The following is a 10,949-nucleotide window of genomic DNA, read 5'->3' as shown; positions in this document are numbered from 1 at the left end:
GTGAGTGATCACACCATCGTGATTATCTGGGTCATGAAGATCTTTTTTGTACAGTTCTTTTGTGTATTCTTGCCACCTCTTCTTAATATCTTCTGCTTCTGTTAGGTCCATACCATTTTTCTCCTTTATTGTGCGCATCTTTGCATGAAATATTCCCTTGGTATCTCTAATTTTCTTGAAGAGATCTCTGGTCTTTCCCATTCTATTGTTTACCTCTATTTCTTGGCATTGATCACACTACGCATTGTAAACACCATGTGATAGAGCAATTGCCTTTCCAGGACTTGTCGCTACAGAAGACCTTGTACAAGGGGCCAACGAGGTATGTACAAGGATGAGGTACATACATTGTACAACGATGTATGTACAGTAATGTACAGCATTATTTGTAACCATGAAAGCAGATGGAAAGTGTTAAATAAATAGTATTAGCAGTACGCGCAAAAAAAAAAAAAAAAAAAAGACAGTAGTAACTCCCTCGTTAAAAGCAATTCAGAAAGGAACTATGACATCTCAGGAATTTCCAGGGGACCTATTTTCCAGATGAGTTCTTCTATCCAGCTCAGTGATGGCCTTCTGATCCCGCCTTATGTCCCTGTGAGGTGGACAGGAAAGAGGAGCCAAGAGGGTAGGAGTGAAGGGGCCCTTTCCCGCCTTCACAGTAGAGGATGGGTAGAAAAGAAAAAGAAGCGAAAAGCTTTCACGTTCTAGAAAGGTGTAAGCGGAAGGCGTCCCTGGGTGGGCTCGAACCACCAACCTTTCGGTTAACAGCCGAACGCGCTAACCGATTGCGCCACAGAGACTAACGAACGACCTTCGCCTCTCAATGCCATAGAGAAGAAACGTAGCCGTTCCACGCCAGGCAGAGTCACACGCCTTTTCGTGGACAACGACACCGGCTCAAACCCTCGGACAGCCGGAGAACTGACTTCGACGCAGCGCGCTGATGCTCGTGGGGAAGCCGGGAGTCGGGCGATTCCGAAGCCAGAAGGGCAGCGGTTCATCCCCGCGGCGCCCGGGTTCCACACCCGCCGCAGATGCAGCGCCCCCGAGACGCCTCGGGCCTGAGCCGAAGGAAGCTGAACCCCCGGTGGGCCCTGTGACGGCTCTCCGATTGCTTCGCTGGCGCCGCCCTCCCTCCTCTGGTCCGCGGTCGGTGGGGCGGGAGCGGGAACCAGGGGGTGCGGAGGTCGGTCCTAAGGGACAAACGCGACGTGCCGGGAAAGAAGCCGGCGAGGTGGGAATCAGGATAAAGAGACTTCCCAGGAGGTCTGTGCAGAGGCACGTGCCCGTTTGCGGGAGGCAAGATTTGGTTTCTGTTTTGATTTAGTCACCATGTATCAAAATTGAGAGGAAGGGACTGGATAAGAGAGCAGAGACGAAAGAAAGTCTATGAATACCTGTTGTCGTCCAGCAACAGCGCAGTGACGGGAAGGAATTTACGTCCGCCTTGTAAGAGCAAGGGCTGCGACGGCGGCAGGAGCCGTGGCGCGCCGTGATCGTATAGTGGTTAGTACTCTGCGTTGTGGCCGCAGCAACCTCGGTTCGAATCCGAGTCACGGCACTCTCATCCGTCACTCCTGACGGCTGCTTCCCTTTTACTTCGGCTGGAAACTTGCACAATTGTAACCCCATAGAGTACTCGTCTCAACGTTCTCATACCTGGTCTGAGCAGAAGGAAACTGAAGGCGGTGGTTTCTCCTTTTCTGCTGCTGTGACATAGGGAAGCCCAGCAAGGAGCCTCCTGTGCTGTAATCGGTGGAACGCATCGTTTCTTTGTTACTCAAGACGGGCAGGATAAAGACCCGATAAAACTTGTAGCAGATAGGCGACTCCTCCTCCCTAGACTTGTTTTGCAGGTTTCTTCTGGGCTCCTGGGAATCTCTGCTCCGAGGACTTTTTCAGTCCTTGGCCATTGTTCCCTTCCTAGTCCTCGTACTAACCTCTCTAGTGCCCTTCGTTTTACACTCTCAAGGATCTTAAATGCCTGTGGGCCGCCACTCACTAGACAAACGGTATCCATCAGGCCGGGACTACTGGAGGAACTTAACAATCACCGCTTATAAGTGATGAAGAACGGTGACTACAGCACCCTCTGCTCTGACAACCAACTAGTGGAAACAGCGAACATGTGATTCTTCCGCCTGACCACAGCTTTGCTGGCGACAGACAGGAACCTTATACTGAGAGCAGGACCCAAAGCGGGGAGTTTCGGTCAATCACAAATGGAGATCAGACTTGAAGATTCCCCTAGTAAAGGAAACTGTTAGTTGTGCATGCAAAAGCTACCTTAACTTATTTTGCAAAATGAGTGAAACTTACCTTGGGCCATTCTTGTTTATGCCTCTGTAAACCATAAACAAAACAAAACTGTTCACAAAAAATGATAGGAGGTAACCACTTTTCACCATATCCCCATCACAAGGAAAACTCTGATATAACCAATCACAGTGAAGAATAAACAGTCATTGCCTCCTCACTGCATAGGCTGCTTTTAACAGTACACCTCTGAGCCTCCTTCCATAATTTGCTGGAACATTCCCTTTTTCTGAACCATCTTTTCGGGCACCGTCAACCTTTACTAATTGTTGTTTCGGTGACCCCGTGTTTTTACTTCTGCTGTATTTGGACTTTGACAGTGCCTCAACATTTTCATCTCTCAGACTGGGCCAACAAGGAAACTCCTCATCATACTATCATTGTCCCCTTTGCCTGAATTTAGTGACAATTCAATCAGCAATGAGGAATCATTAAAATCATTGTCATCGGCCTCTGTTTTGTTTGTTGATCATCACTATCCAGACTCCTTTCATTTGTACGTTTGCCTCTTCTAAAATGTCATGGAAACGCAACCATAGTGGAAATATGCTTTTCTACACCTCTTTATCTGTATAATATCTCTGACTTTATCCATTGTTGTGTAAAGCAGATGTCATTTCTCTTTCATTGTTAAGATGTATGCCATGGCAGTAACACAGCACAGTCTGTTTACCATTCACTCTATAGAGAGCATTTGAGCTGTTTCCAGTATTGACTATTGTGAATGAAGCTGCTTTGAGCATTCTCTCCACAAGAGATGTTGTGGACATAGGTTCTCATTTCCCTTAGGGAAAAAAAAACAAACAAACTAGGCGAAGAATTGATGGTACCAAAGAGTATCCTTATGAAAATTTTAGCCATGCTACTAAGATTAGTGGTATCTCAGTGTGGTTTTAATATCCATTTCTCTAACAGCTAAAAGCACTGACCGCTCCTTGTATGCTTTGTTGGTCATGTGCACATCATCTTTTCTGATGTACCTGTTCATATCTTTCATCCATCTGAAAAAAGTTGGTTGTATGTTACTTAAAAATAGGACTGCACATCATCTTTTCTGATGTACCTGTTCATTATCTTTCACCCATCTGGAAAAAGTTGGTTGTATGTTCCTCGAAGATAGGACTTTCCTGATACTAAGAATCTGCCTGTGATGTAGGAGACCCTGGTTGGATTCCTAGATCTGGAAGATCCCCTGGGAAGGGATAGTATCCAGTCCAGTATTCTTGGGCTTCCCTTGTGGCTCAGCTGGTAAAGAATATTACTGGATGGGAGGAGGTCATTATATATTATAATCACGGGGAGGCAGGATTGTAAGCTATCTTTTGTGAATATTTTCTTCCTCTTTGTAGCTTGCTTTTCCACTTTAGTAGCATCTTTGACCGACAAGATATGGTTAACATTGTTGAAGTCTAATGTATCATTTGTCTTGGTTTTATTTTAATACATTATTTGTGTCCTGCTTAGTAAATCTTCGCCTACGACCAAATCACAAAGTATCCTCAAAATGCCTTCTACCATTGACTTTTATGTCTTGGTTTACAATGTAACTCAGACTGATTCTTGTCTGTGAGGTAGAAATAAAGCTGCCTCACCCCCAATATCGAACCTATTTCCTCTCCCTACTGAACTGCTATTCCTGAAAACCCATTCACATATTGAGCTATGGGTTTCAAATCTCTCAAATCAGTCGGTTTTCTATTTGTGTACCCTGATACCACTTGCACATCGCTGATCTACAGGAGGTCACAGTAACTCTTATAGTCAGGCAGAGCCAGTCTTCCTGTTCTGTTCATTCCCACACCGTATGATACATTTTGCACATGTAATGATTCATGCAACCGTCACCCAGGCATTGCTTCCGCCTCTCCTTTTGCTGTGGGACACCAGCCCTTCCTCACAGGTACGGGCTGCCCCTTTGTGGCAAATCTCCTCTACTGTGGCCTCTGGGGAGACAAATGCCCAGATGCCCGCAGGGCTGGAGAACTTGCAAGAAAGATGTGCAAGTGCCAAAGCAGTTTGCATTTCCAGATGCAAGTTGAGGGGGCAAGTTGAGGGGTGCTGGTGGTGAAGGAGGGGTGAGGGGGCAGCAGGAAGTTAACTCACTTTTCAGACCTTTGATCAAGAGAAAGTTTTCTTCAGTAATTTCTAACTGTGGAAAGTACAAAACTTTGTGCTATTTAACATTTCCTCTTCTTTCTAGGGAAAGAGACTCCAATGGAGGGTACCTAATTTGCAAAGTTGATCATTGGGTGTGATGTTGAAAACGGAAAGCTAGGGGAGAGCTCTTGTTTTGTTTTGTGCACATAAAAGAAGATGAGGGAGAACAGGAGATAGAGAGAAGGGATAATAGGCTGGAGCCTGGAAACTGATCTTAGGGTCTGGCCCTGGATGTCAGATTTGGGGGAAAGAGAAGCCACTGTTGATCATATCCAGGGAAGAAGGACTTTAGTGGAAATAGAGATGCTTAAGGCCATCTTATGACATTTTACATTTATATGTAATTCTTCTTTCCCTTTTATTTCTATAGATAAGGCTCCGGTGAGATTGATTCGTTCACTTCTTTTTGGAATGCACGTTTCAATAAAAATGAGTACCATCCTTCAAATAGTCATCCATGAACCTCATAGACTCTTCTTAGATTCTACCAGCTGTGCATTAAAAGTAAAATGGGCCCAACTCAGGGACCCTACTTGGGAAAGTGCAATGAATTTTAAAGGGGTGGGTGGGAGAGAAATGAGACACTCTCAATAACACTTGCTTTCCTTGTTGTAGTGGTTTTCATATATGCTCCACACCTGCTCAATCCTTTCAGTCAAATAAGAGCAGTTGGGAAAATAAAAAGAATTCAGTTAACTGCATCCTGGAAATGTATGGAAATCATGCCTAGGGCAGCTCGAGTACTAGCAGATGGGAAGATCGGGGATTCCCTACTCACTGGTAGCCAGGCCATCCTTGTCTGCTTTGCCTATTTTGGGTAGACTGGACAAGGGGACTCCATTCCCCTTCACCAGCCAGGGGGATAATCCACCTTCATTGGTAACTCTAGATGCTGAAACTTCACAAGATTTTCTTCATTTTCTCTTTGATCTCTTTTCCGCCTACCTAATAAGAGAGGATTCACTCACTGCCTTGTTTCTCAGTCAGGACCCTTTTGGGGTTCCTTGGGGACAGGACTGAAGTGGACATCTGGTTTCCCCTAGGTGTCCCTCCTGGCTTGGGTGTTTCAGGAGCTCAGGCTGACCCAGTATGGAACTCCCAGTGGGTGGGCCACCTGGGAGAGGAGAAGGCTGTTTGCCAGTGTGGCTGGAGGTGTGGCCTCATGTATTGGACACCCCACTCAAACCCTCTTCTTCACATGCATTTCCTCCTCAGGGAAGTTCAAATAATGTAGCCTGTCAAGTTTCTCTACAGGCTGTACTCAAAGAGAGGTGAAACTCTGTAAGGGATGAGAGGAGCCTCACTGAGAAGACCCAGACTTATTCCTGGCAGCCCCTAAAGGGCAGGCTCAGAAGAGCTTGATTTCAAGGATGGAGACAAAGAAAAGGCTTCATGGCAGAAAACCACGCGATCTTGAGATGAAAATCTTCAATCCTAATGTCTAGATGAGCAGGGGGCTGAGTTGAAACCACCGCTGCACCCTGATCAGGAGAGTCATCTGCACAAATTCAGAGGCCAGGAACAGGAGAGACTGGGCACATCACTAAAGTTCTCTATCATGAGCGATTGGGCTCCCACCCTCACTCCCTGCCCGCTCTGTGACACTAGGCCCTGTGTGGAAACATCTTTTACTTTTTAAGACTGGGGGAAGGGGGATGGAGAGTTTCTCCCCGGCATCTAGTTGGAGGAAGGGTGGGGAGGTCACTAAACATGCTTCGGTCCTCAGGCAGAGTCCCATCCCGTGAAGAAGGATCCCGTCCAAAATATCAGCACTGGAGAAGTCGAGAAACCCTGGTGTAGATCAATATCCATACACCTGAGAGTCGAGAAACCACCAATTCCTGAGTAACTGGATGTGAGATCTGAGGAAAACTGTGGCGGCAGAGAGAACTCCAAGATTTTTGACCTGTGTGTAGAGAAGGATGGAGTTGGCATGGACTAAGGTGGGAAAACTGTAGGTGCAGCAGGTTGTAGGGGGAACTCATCCTCTGGGATTTTTCCCAGCAAGAACACTGGAGTGGGTTGCCACCTCTTTCTCCAGGCAGACTCCCTGACCCAGGAACCAAAGCCATGGCTCCCGTGTCTTCTACATCGCAGGCAAATTCTTTACCCACTGAGCCATCGGGGAGCCCTATAGCCGGGAAGATCTGTTTTCAAATGGCACTCGGGTCCTCCAGCCCATTGCACGGAAGAGCCAAGCAACTAACACCACGTGGTGGCAAAGGAAAGTACCCCTTTTACTGCAGGAGAACTGGCAGCTGATGCTCAAAAGACCCCCAATCATAGGATGGCTTTCAGGCAAGTGTAAATAAAGACAGCGTGGAGGAGAGGGTCCCAGGGTGTGTCTGATCAGCTCCCTACAGTCTTCTGACTGGTTGATGGTGAGGTAACAAGGTGAAGTTTCTAGAATCAATATCATCTTCTGACCCTCTAACCGCTAACGGGTCCACGTGCTTGTGGTCAGCAGCTTCCATCTGGGTTCTATGAAAACAACCTCGGAATACGCGTCAAACATTGTTATCCATCGATGTCCTAAAGGGAGAAACTACAGGTCCTGTGATGCTGCTATATGACTCATTCATCGTGGAAATTGGTAGCAGGCCTCCTACCCGACTGCTGCTCTTTGTCTCTGCATGTTCTCATGCCTCATTCATCCTTGAGCCAGACTTTTGGCAACTCAAGGATGGCTCAGGAGACAGAAGTTTTTCTCCACGCCGAACTGGGGAACACTGAGGTGTGGGTTAACCGAGAAAGCCCATTCGGGGATTGCTCGACTTTGGATCCAGAATCCAGTTCGCAGTCTTGGAGCCAGACTCCCGAGAACTTTCCATTCAAGCCCTCTTGGTTGCTGCATCCGCCCGAGTCCTTCTGGACGGTAGAGATGCGGGGTGTCCGTGAGCGGTCCCTTCTCACTCCGGGCACAACGCGTCCCGCCTCCTCCGGGCCCCTGGCCTCCACTCCAGCTCCCCGGTCCCCAGCGACCTTCTGTTCTATTCACTCCCGGGCACCTCGCTAAGGCGGGTCACCAGTCCAAGTTCTGAGGTGCGGCCGGAATGAGGCAACGTGCTCCTCCTGACTTGGGGACCAGGCGGGACTCGGGGGTGCTGGGTGCCTCACCTGCAGGTGCCTTTTCTGGGGGAAGAAGGCAAGGGATGGCCTTAGGAGAGGATTTCTGGCAGTGACGGCGAAGGCTCAAGACTTTAGAGAAGGCGCGAGACCTCCCCGGGGGAGAAAGGGAAACGGTGATTCTCGTCAGAGGCAAGAAGACGAGTATCCGGACTGTAAATCCCTGGTGGTCTAGTGGCTAGGATTCGGCGCTTTCACCGCCGCGGCCCGGGTTCGATTCCCGGTCAGGGAAACCTTTTGTGCAGCGTTTCATCCCCTGATCACCGTGTCGAGGAAGACTACAGTCGCCGATTCTCTGACCAGTGTAGTAGGTAGATGAGACGCTGCCGGGTCGGGGGGTCTGGCGGAGTGGGCAGTCGGCGCGGTTCCTGGAACAGCTTTGCGGAGCGCGGTCTGGAAGGACAGCGAGGGCCGCGGGGAGGGCAGGGTGTTGACCGTGAGTGTCGGTGGAGGGATGGGAGGCTGCACTGTGCCCGCGGGCTGCGGGCTCACACTTAACCGGGCACCGGAGAGACTGTGGTTACGAAGGTAGTTTTTCCCAGGATGAGGCTCGTCTACTGCGCTCGGGACCTGCAGATGCCGGGTTCTCCGCTACTGCGAACCGCGTTCGTGCTCTCCGCCGGTATCCCGTGGTTCATGACAGGCGACATCTCTTCCGTGGTGCCTCGCTGTGCTCCGCTCCCCAGATCCAGAGCGGGAGGTGCACCCCCAGCCAGCGCGCCACTGCTTGGAAATAGGGTCTGCATCCCCATCTGCCGGCTTTCCTATTTCGTGACCAAAGCGTCTGGATGTGTCCTGCGTCTTGAGGCACGCCTCCTGTCTGTCCACAAGTGCCAGACGTGCCTTCTCCTGCAGCCTGCAGCCGGCCACGCGCGTGTGGGTGCGCGCGCCCGGCCCCCACCTGCCGGGCTCCGCACTGGTCCGGGCGGTCCCTGCAGGCTGGCCCGGCGGGCATCTGCCAGGGAAAGGCCGCGCGGCCCGGGTGCCGGGAAAGAGTGAGAGGCTCGCTCGGAAGCCTCGCGCTCCACAGTCCCTTTGGAGCCAGGTCAGACGGAGGCACCCCTTCCAGGAATGCGGAGGTCCGAGGCCTGCCTCCGCCAGGAGGCTCCCGGGGCCGGCGCGCCGTATCCCTGGCCCGGCCTAGGCAACTTCCCACCCGGCTAGTCCGTCCCCCTTCTCCTCTTCCACCCCAGCCGTGTTCCTGCGGAGAGTCAGCGCTCCCTCCACGCGCCCCTTGCCCGTCGGCCGCCCACCCCCCAGATATCACCTAGCCGCCTCTCCGGTGCCTGCGGAGGGAGTTGGATCTCTCTTTTCCTGCAACCGGAGGAGAGAGAACGTGCGGACCCAGGTGGCAACCCGTTCCCTTGCCGGTTCTCTGGACTCTGCCCATCGAGGGGCCTAGCTCAGGACCCTGGGTCTCCCGCGGCCCAGGGAGCCGGCCAAGCTGGGGCCTCTCCCACTGCTCCTCAAGAAAGAGCAGGAATGTCCTCCGGGATCCAGAAGAGGCACCCGGGAAAGCATCCTGCACAAGCCGGGACACTGCGCAATGGACCCCTTCGGAGCAACGCTTCCGTCGGCGCGTCCTTCCCTCCGAGGGCTTCGGGCAGACAAGAAATCATCTAGGACGATGAGCTCTCCACTGGCTTGACTGAGACCAGAGAGACGAAAGGAGGGTATCTTCCAGGAGAGCAGCAGCACTGAAGCCTGTGGTCGCAGAGAGGCTTCTGGAGCCAGAGCGCCCTCTCTTCACCAGAGCTATCCAGGGGCTGTAGAAATCTCACCGGCTGAGTCCGCCTCCTCCCCTGCTCCCTCCTCCTACACCTTCCCCCGTCTCCTACTCGCTCCTCCCGTCTTCGTTTTCTATTCTTGGCGGTCTTCGAGTGCCTCGGGACCTCTCACCTCCGCCACAGATTGCTTTTTTCCGGTAGTTCTGAGCTTCAAATAAGGAAACGTATGCAAGAGTGCAACGAATGCTCAACATTTGTGCCCCCCCCCCCCTTTTTTTTTTGAATCAGTAACATTATCTGAATTATCAGGATTGTCTCGTTTGTAACAATTGCATTTTCATTGTCGGAATATACTGATGTACATTTAAACCTTACATGTTGAGTAATGAATGGGTTCTGCTATTTCCTTATGAATAATGATGTGCAGAAGAATATTCCTACACATACATCCTTGGCAATTCTGTAGGATAGAGACTGTTCTTTTATTTATCAGAGGACACTTGCAGGTAGAAAGGTAGAAACTGGCCAGCGAGGTGGTGACTGGGAGGCACGCCAAATGCTGCTCCGTCACAGCCCTGGGGCTCCGTACAGTCCCAGTTCCCACGACTCCTTAAATTATCTTCTGCTCAGGGCTGCCTTCGGATTATAGTCCCTTTTCTTACTCCTTGTGGGTAGAACCACGACATAACTGGACTTGGCGCGTGGAGCAGGCAAAACCAAGCAGTGAAAAGTCTGGGATGAAAAAGTAACATGAGCACGATGCATTGGCCGGGAATCGAACCCGGGTCTCCCGCGTGGGAGGCGAGAATTCTACCACTGAACCACCAATGCCCCGCTCGTTTGACGTTCTGACGGCTCTCCACAGAATCTCCAAAGCGACTGCGACACCCTCGGCGGGCAAACAAAAGAGATTCCGAAAGAGGCTTACACCGCTGTGTTTGGAAGACAGAGTTCACAGACTGACAGGCACTCGAAGCAAAGGCTTGCCAAGAAAGGTTACAATCATGCAACAGCGTAAAGTGGGAACATTCAAGTGAATATATAAAAATATCGGCGTTATTGGCTCACACCACAACTCTGAGAAAGACTCTTTTATAACCATACCACAGACCCATGCAGAAGATACATCGGAAATCCATCCAGATCCCTTGTTTATGACCCTCAGCCTCAGATTCTTACCTTAGAGGATCTGAGAAAATTATTCAACTTGCTAGGTTAGGCAAGTGAAATTCTAATCCACGTATGAAATAAGAAACAGAGGCAGAATCAGACTGTAATCAGAGGACGGAAAGGGCCAGAATCTAAATAGAGATAATGAAGAAATACACCATTTTTTTGGTATAAAATAGCGAGGCAGTCTTGTAAGCATTACAACAATAATATGTGTCAGCTTTCTAAGGTGTTCAAAGCATTTCGATGGATACGTGATATGCATAACCATTTAAAGATTAATTAATACTGTTTGCAACCAATGTTTGATTAAATGGAAGCATCTGATCTCCTAAACTGGACTCTGTGTTGTGCTGAGTTTTAGCATTTGAGACTCTGAGATGCATATGGGGCGTACGTAGGCTTTGGTGTTTTGGTTGTATAAGGAACAGACTAAATTCCAGAAAAGTA

The 10,949-nt window shown here is 49.9% G+C and overlaps 4 non-coding genes across 4 annotated transcripts; 2 read left to right on the top strand and 2 right to left on the bottom strand.

Annotated features, from left to right (window-relative positions):
• Window positions 1–729: 729 nt before the first annotated feature.
• TRNAN-GUU lies at window positions 730–803 on the bottom strand. Its single transcript has one exon. It is a non-coding gene; the product is annotated as a tRNA-Asn (tRNA).
• Window positions 804–1,492: 689 nt separating this feature from the next.
• TRNAH-GUG lies at window positions 1,493–1,564 on the top strand. The gene has a single exon. It is a non-coding gene; the product is annotated as a tRNA-His (tRNA).
• A 6,198-nt stretch (window positions 1,565–7,762) lies between these two features.
• TRNAE-UUC lies at window positions 7,763–7,834 on the top strand. The gene has a single exon. It is a non-coding gene; the product is annotated as a tRNA-Glu (tRNA).
• Window positions 7,835–10,089: 2,255 nt separating this feature from the next.
• On the bottom strand, window positions 10,090–10,160 carry TRNAG-CCC. Its single transcript has one exon. It is a non-coding gene; the product is annotated as a tRNA-Gly (tRNA).
• Between the last annotated feature and the right edge of the window lie 789 nt (window positions 10,161–10,949).

Source organism: Bison bison, unplaced genomic scaffold, assembly GCF_000754665.1.
Source record: "Bison bison bison isolate TAMUID 2011002044 unplaced genomic scaffold, Bison_UMD1.0 scf7180017487207, whole genome shotgun sequence".
In the NCBI taxonomy this organism is placed as follows: domain Eukaryota; kingdom Metazoa; phylum Chordata; class Mammalia; order Artiodactyla; family Bovidae; genus Bison; species Bison bison.
The sequence above is the reverse complement of the archived record's forward strand: the minus strand, read 5'-3'. Positions and strand labels throughout refer to the sequence as shown.